We start from the raw sequence: 19,584 nt of genomic DNA, 5'->3' as shown, positions 1-19,584 counted from the left end.
TTGCGGCCTTCGCCATCCACCAGTCGCTGCGGCCTAAAATGCAGTTAATCGAAACAAGGAGAGAGTACTCGGTCATGGCAGGGTAATATATTTTGGATTCTGTACATTAAATAGAACATATACGAAGGAGGAGTGATCCATCGATCCTCCTTGTGTTCCTGCCCACAAGTCCTGATAAAATTAATCACACTACAGAACCAAATGGATCTTGACAAGAAGCAAGTAATAAAAGGACTGGAAAATCTACATTTAGAAATGCTATTTTATTTCTGTAATTCTTGACCACTAAAAATTAAATGGTTCTCTAATTTTGAATTAGTAATTCTATATTGGTCGCCAAAAAACAATCTATAAAAGTATGAACATGAAGAAATGGCCACTGGGAATCTCCAGCTTGAATAACTAAATCATCACCAATAAAATTGTATGTCCTTGGACCCATTGATTTTGAATTATTTTTTGACGTCTCAATTTGTCATTGATTTCAGTTAACTCAAACTGCACATAACTAATCAATCTTCATAGTTTATTGCTAGTCAGCACATCACATCATCAATTGTAAGGGAAAAACAAACAAGAGACGGAAGGACCCAAGACACCTCTGCCGGAGTAGGACGTCCAACTTTTGCCGAGCAGACCCGCCACCACACACCTAAACGAGCACCATCATGGCAGGCGCTGATCAGCATCAGAAACATTATTGGCAAACCTGATGGTACCCTAGTCTACTTTTGCATCAAACATCCAGTCATGGTAACATTTCATCAAATATCAAGTTTAATTTCAATGCTAATAGTGTATAAAAAACAACTTTCTGGGACAAGATTACCCAATAGTCTACCAGATATTTCAACCAGATAATGGTACTATCATGAAGGTGCCATGAACCAGAAATTCTTCAAGCAACTTTGTTAGTTTTTGGGACAGATTCTTTGAGGTACATCTTCTGTCTCTTGAGCTAGTCTCCATACGGTAATTAAGTGCTTCAGCATCCAGCCCAATACCAATTCCTACAGGTATCACAATCACACACAAAAAACATGAGTTTGAAAACCAAATTTGGCAAAATAAAATCGGTAAACAAAATAAAAAATCCGCTGCAACCAAAGCCCTCACATATCTGATCAGAATCCTCGTCATATTTAACTTCTCCATATATTTTCAGAGAAATCTACACAAGTTGAACAACATGCATCTCATCATTTTCTCGAGGAAATTAACAAGCGATGAGCATGGAGTTCACATGTGGGAGTGATGCTATTGTCCTCGTTTTCTTCCAGGAGCATTCAGTCATCTCACAAATTGCCCTGCTTGGCCAGCAGCTGCTTCACGGGTAGCAAAAAAATAGAGCAGCAAAAATGGATCAGCACAGACATTTCATCAAACAGTTCAAACGCAAGATCTGAATGTACAAGCAAATCAAAAGAACAAGCCTAAAGAGAGAGATCAGGAGCATATAGAAAGAAGGATTGAGAGATGCTCACCATGGCGTCACAGGAAACGGACGAGCTCGCATCCAGAGCATGCTGCTGCTCCGCGTTGATGCATCGTCCGTCCCCAACGCTGCCGCGTCCAGCCGCCGGCGTCAACGCCCCCGTTGCTCGGGCGCCACTGCATGCGTTGGGGAAAAAGGTCCGCACCCTCCTCCTCCCGTATCGCCTCCTCCAGCTTACCACCATGGCCATCCCCGAATGGCTCCATCTCGGGGAGAGGCGGCGCAAGGCGGTGCGCTGCCGCCACCCTCCGCGCCGATCTAGGTTTTCACCACCTCCTGCCCCCACGCGCACACAGAAAGGAAGGCGACGTGAGCGAGCTGGTGTCGCTGGTGTCGCTGTCTCTGGCTGGCTGCCCCGCACGCCCACGGGCCCATCATACAGGGGCTCAAAATGAGCAGTAGCGGGTTAATTTTTTTTTTTAACGTATTGAGCGGTTGTGATGAAAAGTGGGGAACGAATTTACTGTCGTTGGGCAAAACGAACGAGCCAGATCAATGTGCCCCTTGGGAGGCCTCGGTTGGCCGGGTAGCGCAGCAGCTTTTAAGGATAGAAACAAGAGGGCAGTCCTGCAAGCAGAAGAAGACCCTCATAAAAGAAATTTTGCACATTTAATAGACTGATTGTACTTCAGTAAACTAATTTATGAAGATCATACATGTCATGCTTTCTAAATATATGACAAACTCGCTCAACAAAGCCTTTAGGCATTCTATGTCATGAAGCAAAAAAAAAGGTAAAGGCTATTGAAGCAAGAAAAGGAAAATTCTGAGTATGCAACAAAAGCAAGCACCTATGACTACAAATCCTCAAGTTGACTGAATAAGATGACATACTCAGATTTTATTTCCAGTGCCCAGAATTTCTCTACTGGATAAGAAGACTACATGGATGAATAGTTCTGTATAGAATAAACCACTAATTCTACATCCTCGAGATGAAAATATAAAATGGCCGGAAACTGCAGAATCAAAATCAATATTTATGCATGACTTTCAGACAAGAGCAAAATAGTATACCCACCAAAAAAACATGCCCCTTGACAGAGAAAGAATCAGGTTTAACCTTAGTATCTTGGATGGACGCCCTTATTCATCGACGTACAACAAGCATCTTGCTGGCTTGAAGGGGCAATGGCCTACTACCAGCATGATCGAACGATCAAAACCTGTACAAAGAGGAAAAGTTCATAGAGAAAATCATAAGAATAAAACAATCTAAATTGAAGCATAGCTATCTAGATACTTTATGCAATGCTTTTATATTCATTTGGTACCTCATTTGTCATTCATCACAAAAGCTCCAGAACCAAGGTGTCTAGATTAATGAGTTTCAGAAGTCAGTGCGCATCCAACCTATAAACCTCTCGATATAATTTAAGTTTCCTTATACTCTGCAATTTGTATGTAAACAGAGTGAGAAAACTGCAAAAGAAATATAAGAACATATAAAAAAGGTCCCACCTGTCATGGAGTCTTTTTGAAACTGAACGAGTGAGAAAAGTTTCTACTGATTGGACGGTTGTGGTGAAAAGCGGGATTGAAGACTTACTGTACAGGGTGGAACGAACGAACCAGATCTTTTTGCCCCTTTTGGGTGCCCTGGTTGGCCGGGTAGTCTTGGGACATTTATAGGAAGAACAAGCAGCAGCTATACATGGCTCTACAGGCACAACTGTTCATGAATCTCCAATTAACTTTTTCTGGTCTACATGCATATATGCGTGCACTTGAGCCAGCCAGAGAAAAATACCATACAAGACCAGCAAGACGCAGACCTGACTTCAGGAGATGAGCTTGATCCTCCTTGTCGTGGCAGCGGTTCAACCAGCAGCAGCCCGTTCATGGCATCACCGTTGCCGTCAGGAGCTCCGGTGGACATCACCACCGGAGGGCACCACAAACACCGGAACACCACACGAGGCGGTCTCCCGGTAACCACACCTCGCGCCCTTGGGCTCCTCCTCCCCCGACATGATTTGAACCTGAAATTCTACAAGTTTTCAGCACTTGTCTATACACATAAGCAGCAATGAAATCAAACAAAATGAGCACATCAATTTCATGTGCACCCACCGCCTATGCACACACTGATTCCCATCCATACATGCATTTTTTCTCTATACTTGCTACACACTCAACAGGAATGAAAAGAAACATTTTTCAGCAAAACTAACTTGGGAGGAGAGGGACCTCACGGGCAGCAGCTCGTTGGGGAGGTGGAGTGCAGCAGCATGTCGCCTCGCCTGCAGCCGGAGAGTGGCGACCATCACCAGTGCATCCGGCCTCTCTTCTCAGGCTGCTGAAGAAAAATCCAATTTTTGAGATTGGGAAGAAGATGATTGGGGGATGGGGGTTGGAGCACAGCTCATACCTGCAGTGGTCAACATCACGGCGCCGGCGACGCCGCTGGACGGCTCCACCAGTACGGCCACGACGTCCAGCCGCGAGGACCCAGCAGGTGAAGAGGGACGACGGAGGGGAGGAGCGGCCGGCATCATTTCTTAAAATAATAGATTCATAGAGCAGCGAGCAAATCCAGAAAGCAACTCCTTAGAAGGTCAATATGTCATAGACACATACATTACAAAACCTGCAGTAGCAGAAATAACCATCATATATTGTATGTTTAGATAAACCTACTTAAGGCCAATATGCTTTGCTGTTGCTTTACAGTCCACTTGTAGACAGACTACAATTAATAAAAAAGGGCAGCTAACAATCATTTTATACTGCATAGGGTGTGTACAAAGCAAGTATTTTTTTATAAACCAAAATGAATTATACCTTTGCAATTGAAGTGTAGAATGAGGCTGAACGGTCTTCTGTTGTTTCCCCGCAAAAGGGGAAGTAAAAATAATAATGTAGAATGCACTGGCCAAAGAAAGAATCTGTGAGCAGTTTTTACAGTCCATGGAGAGAAAACAGACATTTAATGTGCCAGAGAAGTATCAGATCTAAGCATCATAATGCTACTGGCCAAAAAGAAAAACTGTGAGGTAATCAGCCTCCTGTGTGCTTTATTTTACAACAATACCTTCAAAAAATATGATTACCAACAATACTAAAAGCTTGGTTACATTTTAGGCATATTAACAAGAAAGGGATGTTTAAAAGGAATGATCATTTTCTTGCCGCCCAAATTTATATATGTTGTTGTTTTAGTCTCACCTGTAGTAAAGGTACTTCCTCACCTGCAAGTTTAGCACCCAGATCTCCATGAGCCACCATTGCCTATAAAACATTTGAAGAAGCTATGCTGAGAACCATTTCTTGAACGCAGTTTTCATGACACAAGCGATCTAAGGAAATTTACATGTGGGAAGGAGAATTAAACAAGTATAGGCATCTGAAGCAGAAATAATTGACTGCATGTTTGGAATTGAATCAGCCCTCAGTTTTTGGAATGAAATGTATATCCGCATTAGCACCTGGATATTAGAATAACAAATTAAATATTGAGTAATAATCTCCCATTATAGATTTTGAAGACTTCCATAGATGACAGGAACATTACTTTTCAACATTGGCATCCTTCACGAACGAGCCCACGCAGAAATCATCAAATCAACACCATTCCTCAACCTGTCCATACTACTTCTGAAGGCAATTAGCAGCATATTAGACAAGAACAGTACTTCTAACCCTACTATTTCTTTTAGACTCGATAAAAACAAGCATGCTCGTGTGTCTGTATGCAGGTACTCATGAGAACCGTATGCTTTTCATCAACTGAAATCCAACAAGAAAAGCTTCTGAAAGAATCGGGATGAGCATGCTTTCTACCAAATCAAGAAAAAACGAAAATTATTCAGGGGAATAGATCACCTAGTGGCTAACTGCAGTTGCAAATCAGTTCCCAAAAATATGAATCCTAAAACTGGAGTTGCAAAGATCTGAAAAGAAACCTTACCTCAAGGGCAACTTGTTGCAGCTCGGCGCATCAAGATATCCGTTCGTGCCTAAGGAGATGCAGCAGCGGCAGCAGCGCGTCAGCCACCACCGCCGCACCGAGCCGCCGCGCCGAGCTGCCCCGCATCACCCGCCGCTGCGCTGAGCCCGCCAAAGGGGAGAGAGAGGCGTTGGTCTGGGATTGGAGGAACAGCAGGGGAGGAGGCGGCTGATTAGGGAGAGGAGAGGAGGACGGGATTGGGCAGGAAGAGAGGATGGGGATTGGGGAAGCATGGTGACCACGAACGAGCGTGCCTGGCTGCCACTGACCGCCGAGTCGCGTGAGCCAAAGTGTGGCGGATCCGCCCCGCGCGAGCACGTCGCCTCCGGTCGTCGCCGGAGCAGATCCACCCCGCGCCGGCCCGTCTCCGGCCGTGTCCGGAGCCTCCGGCCGCCGCCGTGGATCCGCCCCGCGCGATCCCGTCTCCGGCCGCTCCCGCCTCACCTCCACCCGCTGGTCGCCGCCTCCATCGGAGCTCACTGCAGGAGATTCTCTCACCTCTGGCGGTTTGGGGAAAAGAGGGACGGGGATTGGGGAGCGAGGAGCGAGGCCGGGATTGGGGAGCTCCTTCGATCTAGATTCTCTCACCTTCGGCGGACGGACGCGGACGAGCGAGCGTGGCTGCCTCCGACCGGCGGCCCCCACGGGTAGCTGGTCCCATACGTCATTGACTTGTTCGGAAGATCATAAAGTGAGAAAACAATTATCGTATCCGACGGCTGTGGTGAAAAGTGGGACTTGAGAGTTACTGTTGCAACCTGATTGGACGACCCAGATTCGTTTGCCCCTCTCAGACCCCCTGGTTGAGAGGGTAGTCTAGGGACATTTATAGAAGAAATGTTAGTTGCATGTGTTCAATCATGCATTCTATTGAGTTGCAAATTGAAGAGAAATTATACGCGTGGCTGCAACTGTGCACCGCCGTGTTACCCTCACACTGGGTTGGCATGTCATTAACTGTAATGTAGAAAGTAAAATATATATCATGCATATGTGGTCTCATGAGCACCACATAAAACATGGGTATATGAGAAGCTAGGAAAAGGGTCAAAGAAGGACACCTGTCTACCGTGTAGTACTCCTTTGACCTTCTAGCGTCGAGTACACACATGTACATGCCTGGTTAGTCAACCCAGTCAAAGCATTGCAGCAAGCTAGCTAGCTGGATCAGTTTAGCTAACAGCAATCACGTACGTACTAGCTAGCTTGTGTATGTATTTTTGGCAGCATTCATGTGTATATTTTTGGCAGCAATCGTACGTCGGTCTCGAAAAATTAATACAAGCTAGAAAAGTTGACTCTTGGCAGCATTCATGTATACATGCGCGACCCACTACAAATCGAACATAGCAAAAGGTGCCTTTTATGGCCAGTGTACATCCAAAAAAAAAACCGTGGCACCGGTGTTAACCTCCACGGTCCTTCACTGGGTTCGCATTCCATTAACTGCAATTTAGAAAGTAGTAAAATATATATCATGCGTGCGGTCTCATGAACTCCACGTAAAACATGTGTATATGAGAAGCTAGGAAGAAAGGTCAAAGAAGGACACCTTGGTAGTCAACCAAGTCAAAGCATTAATGGCTAGACAGAGTTTAGTTAGTAACACATTTCGTTTTAAAATAAGTGACTCAACTTTGTTTGAATATAAATGTATCTAAACACATTTTGGTACTTATACACCACTATATTTAGATAAAATTAAATCACTTATTTCTGAATGGAATGTGCGCGTACTAGCTAGCTTGTGTGCACTATTTAATGTGAACTACAAAAGATGACAATTGGCAGCATTCAAACATTACAAATCAAGAGTAGCAAAAGGAACAGCTAGCTTGTTTTGTTGCCTTCTATAGCCAGTGTACATCCAAAATCCCAGATGGTATGAATACATCAAATTATCCACTTAGCAAAGTCAAGAAGAAATGCATTGCAGTGGATATTTAGGGTCTATTTGGATGAGAGCCCCAGGCTGCCAATCCAAATAATTGGTCGTTGACCAAGTGGTTGGCCATCGTTTGGATTGAAGCCCATTTATTGGCGCGCCCAGGCTGCCTTCAGTTTTGTAGTATAGTTTTGCGCCCAGGAGTTGGTAAGGTGCTGGCGGCAGAAAGCTGCGCCAAAATTTTGGCTCGCCCTTGCGTTGGCAGGGCAAATACAGGCAAAAACCAAACACGCCTTTAGATCCTACACACATGCTGTACTACTCATTTAGATCGTTAAGAGCGCATAGAGCTGTCTGAAAAATGCAGGTACATTAATTCAGAAGGTGGACTTACATGCCTAGCACACGCTGTGGTCGAGTTGTCTTAAGTCTGAACGATACGCATACAAGCTAATTGAGATAGAGCGGGATCATGTCACGCGCGATCGTAGCAATTAATCTCGCCCGATCATCACGTTTTCCCGACCCCTTGATCACCATTACGGCATTGATATATGTATCTAGCTACGATGACAAGGACATGGATAGATAGATATCTTTGGGATCGAGATTTTCCATTTCTCCCTTGATGGAGATGCACGGGAATGAAAGCTGCTCCCACAAAACATGTGCGTATGTATTGGAGCTACTACTCTACTCATACTCTTACATGGGTGCTGCGTACGTAATGCTTAGCAGGATAATTAATGTGGATCAGTGGATCCATGGATTTTGTTTCGTCGTGTATTAAGCAGATGTGGCAACAGAAGCAGGGAGGGATCAATGAGATAAGCTGGACCAATGTCTTTTCTATACTTGGCACATGTATCTAGGAATCAATCATGTCTTTTATTTCTATTTTTAAAATTATGAAGTATACGTAGTATATAAGGGTCATGTTAGCTTGATTGTTTATGGCAAATTGTTGTCTAGCTGATTATCCCTTTCTGTCAACCTTTCACGGTATGAACGCTTCATCGGTTCAGGATAGAGATGATCCTATATATCCTAGCCCCTAGCTCGCTAGGAACAGTCATGTCGCCATATCTTTCTCCCAAACAACTAACTGCATATAAAGAGCATAAAGACATGAAAATAAAATCTCACATCTCAAACCTAGTTATTGTCCAGTTATGCATATAGGTAAGACCTGGACGTTCTCTCTGGATTATCTGTTTCTCTTGGTTGTGTTAGACATCTCTCAATACATTGTCTCTTGACAAGAACTCTCATGTGGGTTAGTGGTAGCCGTGCAGAAGCGCATAAGGCGCGTTTGCTTTAGCAAAGTTCCTGAATAGTTCGCTGAGTTATAAACCAATAATGGTATTTCGTGGGAACTCTCATAAATCATCGAAATACATAGTGAGAACTTTTATTATGATGCAAATATATGAGATAATATTATAATTAACTGCAAACTTCACATACGTGATTCCGACGTATCAACGGTTGGGCCTTGCATCTATAACACGAGCCTCCGAGGACGCAAATGTGTGCACCGCCGCCCTGGCCTGGTCGCCATGTCACCTCGTCAGCTAGTATCTTGGTCGCTGCCCTGACCCACGAGAGATGGACATGCCAAACACAGCAATATCTCCCTCCTGTTGGAAAATTAGGCAATTTCCGTGTGAGTTTAATTACCGAAAGCAAGATTACAGATGCACAAGCATACTTAACCATACACATCAGACTAAGCACATGCATCAGATCTGAACATGGAACAAGTAGCAGTGCAAGGTAGGAGAGTGAAAGCACGTACATCGCGACCGGGAAGGTCGCACAAGCAGCAGCACCACCACCATGGGAGTTGTTGATGTCGCCCATGGTGTAGTCGGATCTGTCGATGAAGCAGCCGAACCGTCGATGAAGAAGACGAACAGCAGCGAGCAGTCGCGCCGAGACGCTCCCCAAAAACCTTATCGCCCGTCTCCCGGTGCAGGATCTCAACGGACGGGGTTTCGGAGGCCTGCTCTCCCGGACGACTGTGCACGCAATCGCCGGGATGGGGAAGACTAGAGAGTAGCACAGCAAAAAGGAACTTCGCGCGAGAGAGAGATCTAAGAGCCCTGTTTCCAGATCTGATCGGTCTCCTTGTATAGCCTGGGAGGAAGCCGACCCGCCCGCGTTGACACGCGGCGAGCATGCACATGCAGGTCGACACGTACCCAACACAGTTGGTGCACCAAGCAAAAATTTAGGCTTCCTTGAGTGTGTCTCGAACTCGAACTCGAACTCGAGTCACGAAACGCGACGTGCGTGCGTGACGTGACGTGACGTGTCGTGACGTGCCGTGCCGAGCCGAGACGGGCGGGCGGAGGAGGAGGAGTGCGCGAGGGCTCCTTCTATTCTCACTCACTTGGAATGACTAGAACAGCAACCCTTATATACCACTCCAACTCTCTCCCAACTAGCAATGTGGGACTAAACTTTGTCCCCCAAGGCTGTCCCAAGCTGCCAACGTGATGGGCCTTGAGATTTCAGGAATTGTAGACTATATGGGCTGCCTTATCGGGCTGCAGCCCATCTACATTTAACAATCCCCCACCATATCTCATATGCACATCGAGATGACACATTAGTTCCATTTACTGTTTAATATACTCGTACTTCGGTGGAGACTGTTAAGTTGAACTTCCACTTAGGCAAGGTGCTACGCTTGACTACAACTGAACAATGGACTATGCCTTGAATTGTCAGTCTTTGTGCAGCAAGTTTCGCTCAATGCCGGCACGGTAATAGGCTACCTTAGCCTTCCCCTCGGGTGGAGCTTATAAGTCATACTCCTCGGCCCTTCATGAGCTTACTAGAGATTCACCCAAATCTCCCACACTATGACCAGTAGTGTCACTCATATAGGTGTGTTCTTCAAAAGATCGCCCTGTAGGACGACGTCTTCGCTCATCAAGAGCCGCTCAGAACACATTAAGACATTGTCAACCTGCCTTACAATAGCTATGAGAGAATTGCATCTGCAGCGGAGTGGGAGTATTAAATTTTCTCTCAACTCAGTTGCTCCAGTTTGTTTTCCCAGGTCCTACTTCACGGAATTTCCGATCACATAGGTTGGGTTACCCCCTCGGCAACTCAAGTGGGTCTCAAACCCATCTCCCTCGATGCAAGGTCTATCATGTTTCTTGATAGTCCTTTTGTGAAAGGATCTGCGCGATTTTTAGCACTTTGGACATAATCCAATGCTATCACTCCGGAGTTCTTCAGTTTTCGACGGACTTCAATCTCCTCTTGATATGTTTGGAACTTTTCATATTATCCTTAGAACTTTTCACTTTGACAATCACAGTTTGATTATCACAGTTCATGAGGATAGCCGGTATTGGTTTTTCAACCATAGGCAAGTCCATCAAGAGCTCACGAAGCCATTCCGCTTCGACGGTAGGCCGTATCTAATGTTGTGAGTTCTGCTTCCATAGTTGACCTCGTTAAGATGGTCTCGCTTGCAAGACTTCCAGGAAACAGCGCCACCACCAAGAGTGAAAACATATCCACTTGTGGCTTTCATTTTAGCATCGTAAATCCAATTGGAATCACTATACCCTTCAAGTCCTCTTGGATACCCGGTATAATGAATTCCATAACTCATGGTTCCCTTTAGATAGCGCATCACTCTCTCAAGAGCATGCCAATGATCATCTCCCGGGTTGGCCACAAACCGGCTAAGTTTGCATACAGCAAACGAGATATCAGGCCTCGTAGCGCAAGCTAAATACATGAGTGAACCAATGATTTGAGAGTATCTCAATTGATCTTTAGTTGCCTTTTCATTCTTTTGAAGCAAGACACTAGGATCATAAGGTGTGAGAGAAGATTTGCAATCAGCATAGCCAAATCTGCTCAACACCTTCTCAACATAATGAGATTGCACAAGAGTAATCCCATTATTCCCATCTCTCAATAACTTGATGTTCAATATAACATCAGCTTCTCCAAGATCTTTCATCTCGAAACACTGAGATAAGAAGGTTTTTACCTCCTCAATCACTTTGAGACTTGTCCCAAAAATTAGTATGTCATCCACATACAAGCATAGGACAACTCCCTCACCCCCACCATGGCGGTAGTACACACATTTGTCAGCTTCATTAACAACAAAGCCCACAGATGTCAAAGTTCTTTCGAACTTCTCATGCCATTGTTTGGGTGCTTGTTTGAGACCATACAAAGATTTCTTTAATTTACACACCTTTCTTTCTTGACCTTGCGATGACGAAACCATCAGGCTGTTCCATGTAAATTTCCTCGTCCAACTCTCCATTTAGGAAAGCCGTCTTAACGTCCATTTGATGAACGATAAGACCGTGTGAGGCAGCGAATGACAGTAGTACTCGAATGGTGGTCAATCTCGCCACAGGTGAGTAGGTATCGAAGAAATCTTCGCCTTCCTTTTGGGTGTAGCCTTTGGCTACAAGCCGAGCCTTGTACTTCTCAATAGTACCATCAGCTCGAAGCTTCTTCTTAAATACCCATTTACATCCTACAGGTTTGCACCCATAAGGACGCTCAGATAACTCCCATGTTTCATTAGCCAAGATGGAATCCATCTCGCTTTGAACCGCTTCCTTCCGAAGAGTCCGCATCGGAGATGCGAAGGCTTCGAAATGGTAGTGGGAGTATCATCCACAAGATACACAATGAAATCATTACCAAAAGACTTTGCAGTCCTTTGTCTCTTACTCCTTGTGGGAGCTTCATTGTTATCTTCATCAGAATCTGAACTCTCATCATCAGATTCGTCATCAGACTCCATAGGAGTTTCGTGTATTGGATCGGATTCCCAACTAGACATGCCATGCATATCTCTCATAGGAAATATATCCTCAAAGAATGTAGCATCTCTTGATTCAAAGATGGTGCCAACATTCATGTCGTCCACTCCAGATTTCACCACAAGAAATCTATAAGCAATGCTATGGGCAGCATAGCCAAGAAAGACACAATCCACGGTTTTTGGTCCAAGCTTTCGCTTCTTGGTGATTGGCAAATTCACTTTCGCCAAACAACCCCAAGTTCGTAGGTAGGAGAGTGTTGGTCTTTTCTTTTCCCATTCCTCATAAGGGGTAATCTCTTTATTCTTGGTTGGAACACGGTTTAGGACATGACACGAAGTCAATATAGCCTCCCCCCACCATTCCTTGGATAAACCCGACACATCTAACATGGCATTAACCAAATCTGTTAGAGTACGGTTTTTCCTTTCCGCAATCCCATTGGATTGTGGGGAATTGGGAGGCGTCCTCTCATGAATTATACCATGTTCCGCACAGAATAAATTGAACTCATTAGAAAAGTACTCTCCACCACGATCGGACCGAACCCTTTTTATCTTTCTTTCAAGTTGGTTCTCAACTTCAGCCTTATAGATTTTAAAGAAATCAAGAGCCTCATCTTTAGTTTTGAGGAGATACACATAACAGTACCTAGTGGAATCATCAATCAACGTCATGAAAAATTTCTTTCCACCTCTTGTCAACTCACCATTCATCTCACATAGATCTGAATGTATGAGCTCTAGTGGTGCCAAGTTTCTTTCCTTCGCAGGCTTGTGAGGCTTGCGAGGCTGCTTTGCTTGCACACAAGCATGGCACTTAGAGCCTTTGACAAAGGTGAATTTCGGAATTAAACTCCTATCAGCAAGCCGCGTCATACAACCGAAATTAACATGACAAAGTCGTGAATGCCAAACATTAGTTTCATTAACACTAGTGCTTACATGGTTCACAACATTATCACGAAGTCTTCTAGAGAGAAACGCAACATTCCCTCACATTCATATCCCTTTCCAACAAAAGTTCCATACTTAGACAAGTACAACTTTATTGGACTCAAACACCAACTTGAACCCATCTTTCATAAGACGAGAGCCACTAACGAGATTCTTCTTGATAGAAGGGACATGCAGCACGTTCTTCGGTTGCACGATCTTTCCCGAAGTAAACTTCAGATCTACCGTGCCAACACCACGAACAGTAGCATGTAACCCATTCCCCATCATTACTGAGGAACCTCGGGCCTGATAAGAGGTAAACATGGAGATGTCAGCACACACATGAACATTAGCACCTGTATCAACCCACCATTCTGTGGGCTGAAACACCGAAAGAACAGTAGGTAACATATTACCATACCCTGTAGTTCCTTCCTCTGTGTTGCCAATGACCATGCTGACAGAATTTGAGTTCTGTCCAGCCCGACATTTCTTTCCTTTGCGTTGTGGACAACGATTAGCCCAGATGGCCAGTCTCGCCACACACCCAGCAAGGATCTTTCTTCTCCGTTTTCCCCTTCTTCTTGAAGTTGGTAGTCCGGGAGACTCCCTTGTTCTTTCCCTTGGACTTGTGGGCATTTTTCTGTACCATATTGGCAGCAGAACGTCCCTCGGTTCCTCCAGTGTGTTTGTCTTTTGCCCTCGCCTTCTCCTCAACATCCAGAGAGCCCATGATATTCTCAACAGAAAACTCATGCCTCTGATGTTTCAGGGAAGTGGCAAAGTTCCTCCATGAAGGGGGAAGCTTAGCGACAATGCATCCTGCGACAAATTTGTCCGGTAGCACACACTTGAGGAGCTCGAGTTCCTTTGCCATGATCTGTATCTCATGAGCATGTTCTACTACAGATCGGTTCTCAACCATTCTGTAGTCATTGAACTTCTCCATAGCATACAGTTCACCTCCGGCATCGGCAGCACCAAACTTAGCGTCCAGTGCATCCCACAGTTCCTTCCCATTTCGGATGTGCAGATAAGCATCAACCAACTTGTCTCCAAGCACACTTAGTACGGCACCCACAAAGATTACGGTGGCATCCCCGAACGCTTTATCCTCTTCAGGAGTAAGCGGACCTCTGGGAATACCTTCCGCAACTCGGTGCACACCCATAGAAGTGAGCCACAAGAGGGTCTTACTCTGCCATCTCTTGAAATGAGAACCCGTAAACGGGCTCGGTTTAAGCGCAGCAGCAAAACCAGACGGTGAAAATTGCCTAAGCATATAAGATTTTTGGATTGTTGGAAAATTAGGCAATTTCCGTGTGAGTTTAATTACCGAAAGCAAGATTACAGATGCACAAGCATACTTAACCATACACATCAGACTAAGCACATGCATCAGATCTGAACATGGAACAAGTAGCAGGTCGACACGTACCCAACACAGTTGGTGCACCAAGCAAAAATTTAGGCTTCCTTGAGTGTGTCTCGAACTCGAACTCGAGTCACGAAACGCGACGCGACGCGACGTGCGTGACGTGACGTGACGTGCCGTGCCGAGACGGGCGGGCGGAGGAGGAGGAGTGCGCGAGGGCTCCTTCTATTCTCACTCACTTGGAATGACTAGAACATCAGCCCTTATATACCACTCCAACTCTCTCCCAACTAGCAATGTGGGACTAAACTTTGTCCCCCAAGGCTGTCCCAAGCTGCCAACGTGATGGGCCTTGAGATTTCAGGAATTGTAGACTATATGGGCTGCCTTACTGGGCTGCAGCCCATCCTCCATCTTCCCACTTCCGGGCTTGAAGAGACCACTGTCGATGATGCATTTCGGGAAATTCAAGATTACCCGAACTCAATTTTGCCTGTAAATTTTTGCAAACCTTGATTCGGTATTACCCGAATTACATGACCCAGAAAAAATTGTAAACCGGAACACCCAATCCATCCTCAAAAATGGAACATTAAATAAGACTATGACATGTGAAAGTATACTAACAATAGTGTCATTAACTATCCTACAATCAGTGCCATGTTAGTATATTATACAAACAATGCCATGTTAACTATATAAACAAGTGGCATTTTAAATATATCAAAGATAATAGGAAGTTTACTATACTAAGAACAACAACAACATGTTAATAATTGAAAGCTATCTATAATTAAAATAATACCATGTTAACTGTCATAAATGGTGGCATGCTAACTATATCAAAAAGAGTGGAAAGCGATCTATAATAAAACATGTCATTTTCATCGACGACATGAACAACAAGAGTTCATACCTTGGAGTCTGTGTAACATCGAGGTCGCCATCCTTCAATACAGCTGCAATACTCGGGAAAGGTGCTAGAGTATTTTTTTTTTCAACAACTATGTGTTTTAGCAATGCTTGGCATTTTCCCGCTCTGCCATTGCTACAAAGTTCCAGAATTAAACATACACGCCGCTAGGGTTGTACTCATTGCATTAAACTATAAGAGGAATTTAATTTTGAAAATCTACGAAGATAATGTAATAATGCAATATATGCAAGGAATGTACCATTTATCTTGATGCATTGGCCTGTCTTAAGTAATGTACCGTACGCAATGTCGATTGTTTTTAGCATGTTATGTTTTTGCTTTAGATGTATGCCATGTCGATCTACTTTGTAAATGGAATTATGTGCATTCATTTACAAAATTCAAACAATCAACACTAGCAGGCCAATAGCTGATAACGGGCACTAGCAAGGGCTTCAAGTCACTGCCATGATTCGGCCATACTGTTATAAACGCGACAAGCAAATAACGAAAACGCAGCGGAGACATAAGATTTTAACGTGAAAAACCCTTCCAACATAGAGGGAAAAAACCACGGATGCTAGTCAGTAAAACTTCACTATATCGGGGCGTGTTTACAAACACCGTGGGTTATCTTATAATCTGATAAACCCTAGCCGGCGACTTACAAGAGGTATATATGGCAGTGGCATCAATCCGTTCCCCCCTTTCGCAGGCGTCTGATGACCCACAAGTATAGGGGATCGCAACAGTCTTCGAGGGAAGTAAAACCCAAATTTATTGATTCGACACAAGGGGAGCCAAAGAATATTTGTAAGCCTTAACAGCGGAGTTGTCAATTTAGCTGCACCTGGAAACAGACTTGCTCGCAAGAGTTTATCAGTAGTAACAGTTTTATAGCAGTAGCAGTAGTGAAATATCAGCAGCACTGTGATAAAGACAGCAGTAGTGATTATAGTAAACAGCAGGATTAAAATACTGTAGGCACAGGGATGGATGAACAGGCGTTGCATGGATGAGAGAAACTCATGTAACAATCAAGGTAGGGCATTTGCAGATAATAATAAAGCGGTATCCAAGTACTAATCAGTCAATAGGCATGTGTTCCATATTTAGTCGTACGTGCTCGCAATGAGAAACTTGCACAACATCTTTTGTCCTACCAGCCGGTGGCTGCCGAGCCTCTAGGGAATCTACTGGAAATTAAGGTAATCCTTTTAATAGAGCACCGGAGCAAAGCATTAACACTCCGTGAACACATGTGATCCTCATATCACCGCCTTCCCCTTCGGTTGTCCCAATTTCTGTCACTTTGGGGCATCGGGTTCCGGACAACAATATGTGTATACAACTTGCAGGTAAGATCATAAAGCAACGAATATCATCATGAATTGATAACATGTTCAGATCCGAGATCATGGCACTCGGGCCCTAGTGACAAGCATTAAGCATAACAAGTTGCAACAATATCATAAAAGTACCAATTACGGACACTAGGCACTATGCCCTAACAATCTTATGCTATTACATGACCAATCTCATCCAATCCCTACCATCCCCTTCAGCCTACAGCGGGGGAATTACTCACACATGGATGGGGGAAACATGGCTGGTCGATGGAGAGGCGTCGGTGGTGATGATGACGATGATCTCCTCCAATTCCCCGTCCCGGCGGAGTGCCAGAACGGAGTTTCTGGTTCCGAGACGGAGCTTCGTGATACGTCTCAAACGTATCTATAATTTCTTATGTTCCATGCTACTTTTATGATGATACTCGCATGTTTTATACACATTATATGTCATTATTATGCATTTTCCGACACTAACCTATTGACGAGATGCCGAAGAGCCAGTTGTTGTTTTCTGCTGTTTTTGGTTTCAGAAATCCTAGTAAGGAAATATTCTCGGAATTGGACGGAATCAACGCCCAGGGGCCTATTTTTCCACGAAGCTTCCAGAAGTCCGAAGGAGAGACGAAGTGGGGCCACGAGGTGGCCAGACACTAGGGCGGCGCGGCCCAGGCCTTGGTCGCGCCGGCCTGTTGTGTGGGGCCCCCGTGGCGCCTCCTGACCTGTCGTTCCGCCTACTTAAAGCCTCCGTCGCGAAACCCCCAGTACCGAGAGCCACGATACGGAAAACCTTCCAGAGACGCCGCCGCCGCCAATCCCATCTCGGGGATTCGAGAGATCGCTCCGGCACCTCGCCGGAGAGGGGAATCATCTCCCGGAGGTCTCTTCATCGCCATGATCGCCTCCGGATCGATGTGTGAGTAGTTCACCCCTGGACTATGGGTCCATAGCAGTAGCTAGATGGTTGTCTTCTCCTCATTGTGCTATGATGTTAGATCTTGTGAGCTTCCTATCATGATCAAGATCATCTATTTGTAATCCTTCATGTTGTGTTTGTTGGGATCCGATGAATATTGAATACTATGTCAAGTTGATTATCAATCTATCATATATGTTATTTATGTTCTTGCATGCTCTCCGTTGCTAGTAGAGGCTCTAGCCAAGTTGATACTTGTGACTCCAAGAGGGAGTATTTATGCTCGATAGTGGGTTCATGTCTCCATTAAATCCGGGACAGTGACAGAAAGTTCTAAGGTTGTGGATGTGCTGTTGCTACTAGGGATAAAACATCGATGCTTTGTCTAAGGATATTTGTGTTGATTACATTACGCACAATACTTAATGCAATTGTCTGTTGTTTACAACTTAATACTCGGAGGGGTTCGGATGATAACTCGAAGGTGGACTTTTAGGCATAGATGCATGCCTGGATAGCGGTCTATGTACTTTGTCGTAATGTCCTGATTAAATCTCATAGTACTCATCATGATATATGTATGTGCATTGTTATGCCTTCTTTATTTGTCAATAGCCCAACTGTAATTTGTTCACCCAACATCTGCTATCTTATGGAAGAGACACCACTAGTGAACTGTGGACCCCGGTCCTATTCTTTACATCTGAAATACAAACTGCTGCAATTGTTCTTTACTGTTCTTTGCAAACAACCATCATCATCCACACTATACATCTAATCCTTTGTTTACAGCAAGCCGGTGAGATTGATAACCTCACTGTTACATTGGGGAAAAGTACTGTGATTGTGTTGTGCAGGTTCCACATTGGCGCCGGAATCCCTGGTGTTGCGCCGCACTACACTCCGCTGCCATCAACCTTCAACGTGCTTCTTGGCTCCTCCTGGTTCAATAAACCTTGGTTTCTTTCTGAGGGAAAACTTTCTACTGTATGCATCACACCTTCCTCTTGGGGTTCCCAACGGACGTGTCGACTGCACGCATCAAGCTCTTTTTCTGGCGCCGTTGCCGGGGAGATCAAGACACGCTGCAAGGGGAGTCTCCACTTCCAATCTCTTTACTTTGTTTTTGTCTTGCTTTGTTTTACTTTATTTACTACTTTGTTTGCTGCACTTATATCAAAACACAAAAAAATTAGTTGCTAGTTTTACTTTATTTACTGTCTTGTTCTCTATATCAAAAACACAAAAAAATTAGTTACTTGCATTTACTTTATCTACTATATTTACTACCACTAAAAATGAGTAATCCGGAAGTTGAAGTTCGTTCCTTTAAGCAACAAGGGGGAGAAAGTTTTAAAGATGCTTGGTATAGAATTAGCGATGCTCATCATAGGTGCATTAAGAAACACTCCACAATTATACTACTTAGGAACTTTTATGTTGGAATCTCTAGTTGGAATAGGTATGTTCTTGATACTCTTGCGGGAGGTAATTTCCTAGGCACTCCGGCTTTAGAATCTAGTTGCATTATTGAGAGTCTAGTTGGAATACCACCTGTTAATGAAGCTCAAATTGAAATCTCTCTTGAGGATGTCATGAAAAAGTTGGAAGCCATAGAAAAAGATCTTCCAAGTATTGAGACTAAATTGGGAATATTACTTAATAGCACTGATAAACTTGATAAATCTCTAGGTGGAATTAATGAGAGAATTGCTGTTTTAGAAACTTGTGCTACTCATGATAATCGAACCCATAGGATTAATGAACTTGAAGAAGCTATGGGAACCTTGGGTTCAACTTTTTCTTCTCTTAAGTTTAAGGAGAAAGTTTATGTGGGTAATGCGGTGACCCAGCGTACCACTGCATGGTGTAGTACACAAGTCGTTGACATAACACAAGTGAAACACCGTTCCACTCATATTACATCCCTCAGAGTGGTAC

General features: G+C 44.3%; 1 long non-coding RNA gene across 3 annotated transcripts; it reads right to left on the bottom strand.

Moving 5' to 3' along the window:
- Positions 1-1,098: 1,098 nt before the first annotated feature.
- Positions 1,099-4,053, bottom strand: LOC124675625. Of its 3 annotated transcripts, none has more exons than XR_006993359.1 (8): positions 3,867-4,053; positions 3,686-3,794; positions 3,271-3,477; positions 3,045-3,167; positions 2,770-2,886; positions 2,559-2,661; positions 1,485-2,062; positions 1,099-1,325 (listed from the first exon to the last, which is right to left on the bottom strand). It is a non-coding gene; the product is annotated as an uncharacterized LOC124675625 (long non-coding RNA). The 3 variants fall into 3 exon arrangements; XR_006993357.1 differs by having other exon boundaries at positions 1,099-1,322; XR_006993358.1 differs by having other exon boundaries at positions 1,099-1,322; positions 3,686-3,791.
- Between the last annotated feature and the right edge of the window lie 15,531 nt (positions 4,054-19,584).

The sequence above is a fragment of the Lolium rigidum genome, chromosome 7, assembly GCF_022539505.1.
Source record: "Lolium rigidum isolate FL_2022 chromosome 7, APGP_CSIRO_Lrig_0.1, whole genome shotgun sequence".
NCBI classification, from domain to species: Eukaryota; Viridiplantae; Streptophyta; class Magnoliopsida; order Poales; family Poaceae; genus Lolium; species Lolium rigidum.
The sequence above is the reverse complement of the archived record's forward strand: the minus strand, read 5'-3'. Positions and strand labels throughout refer to the sequence as shown.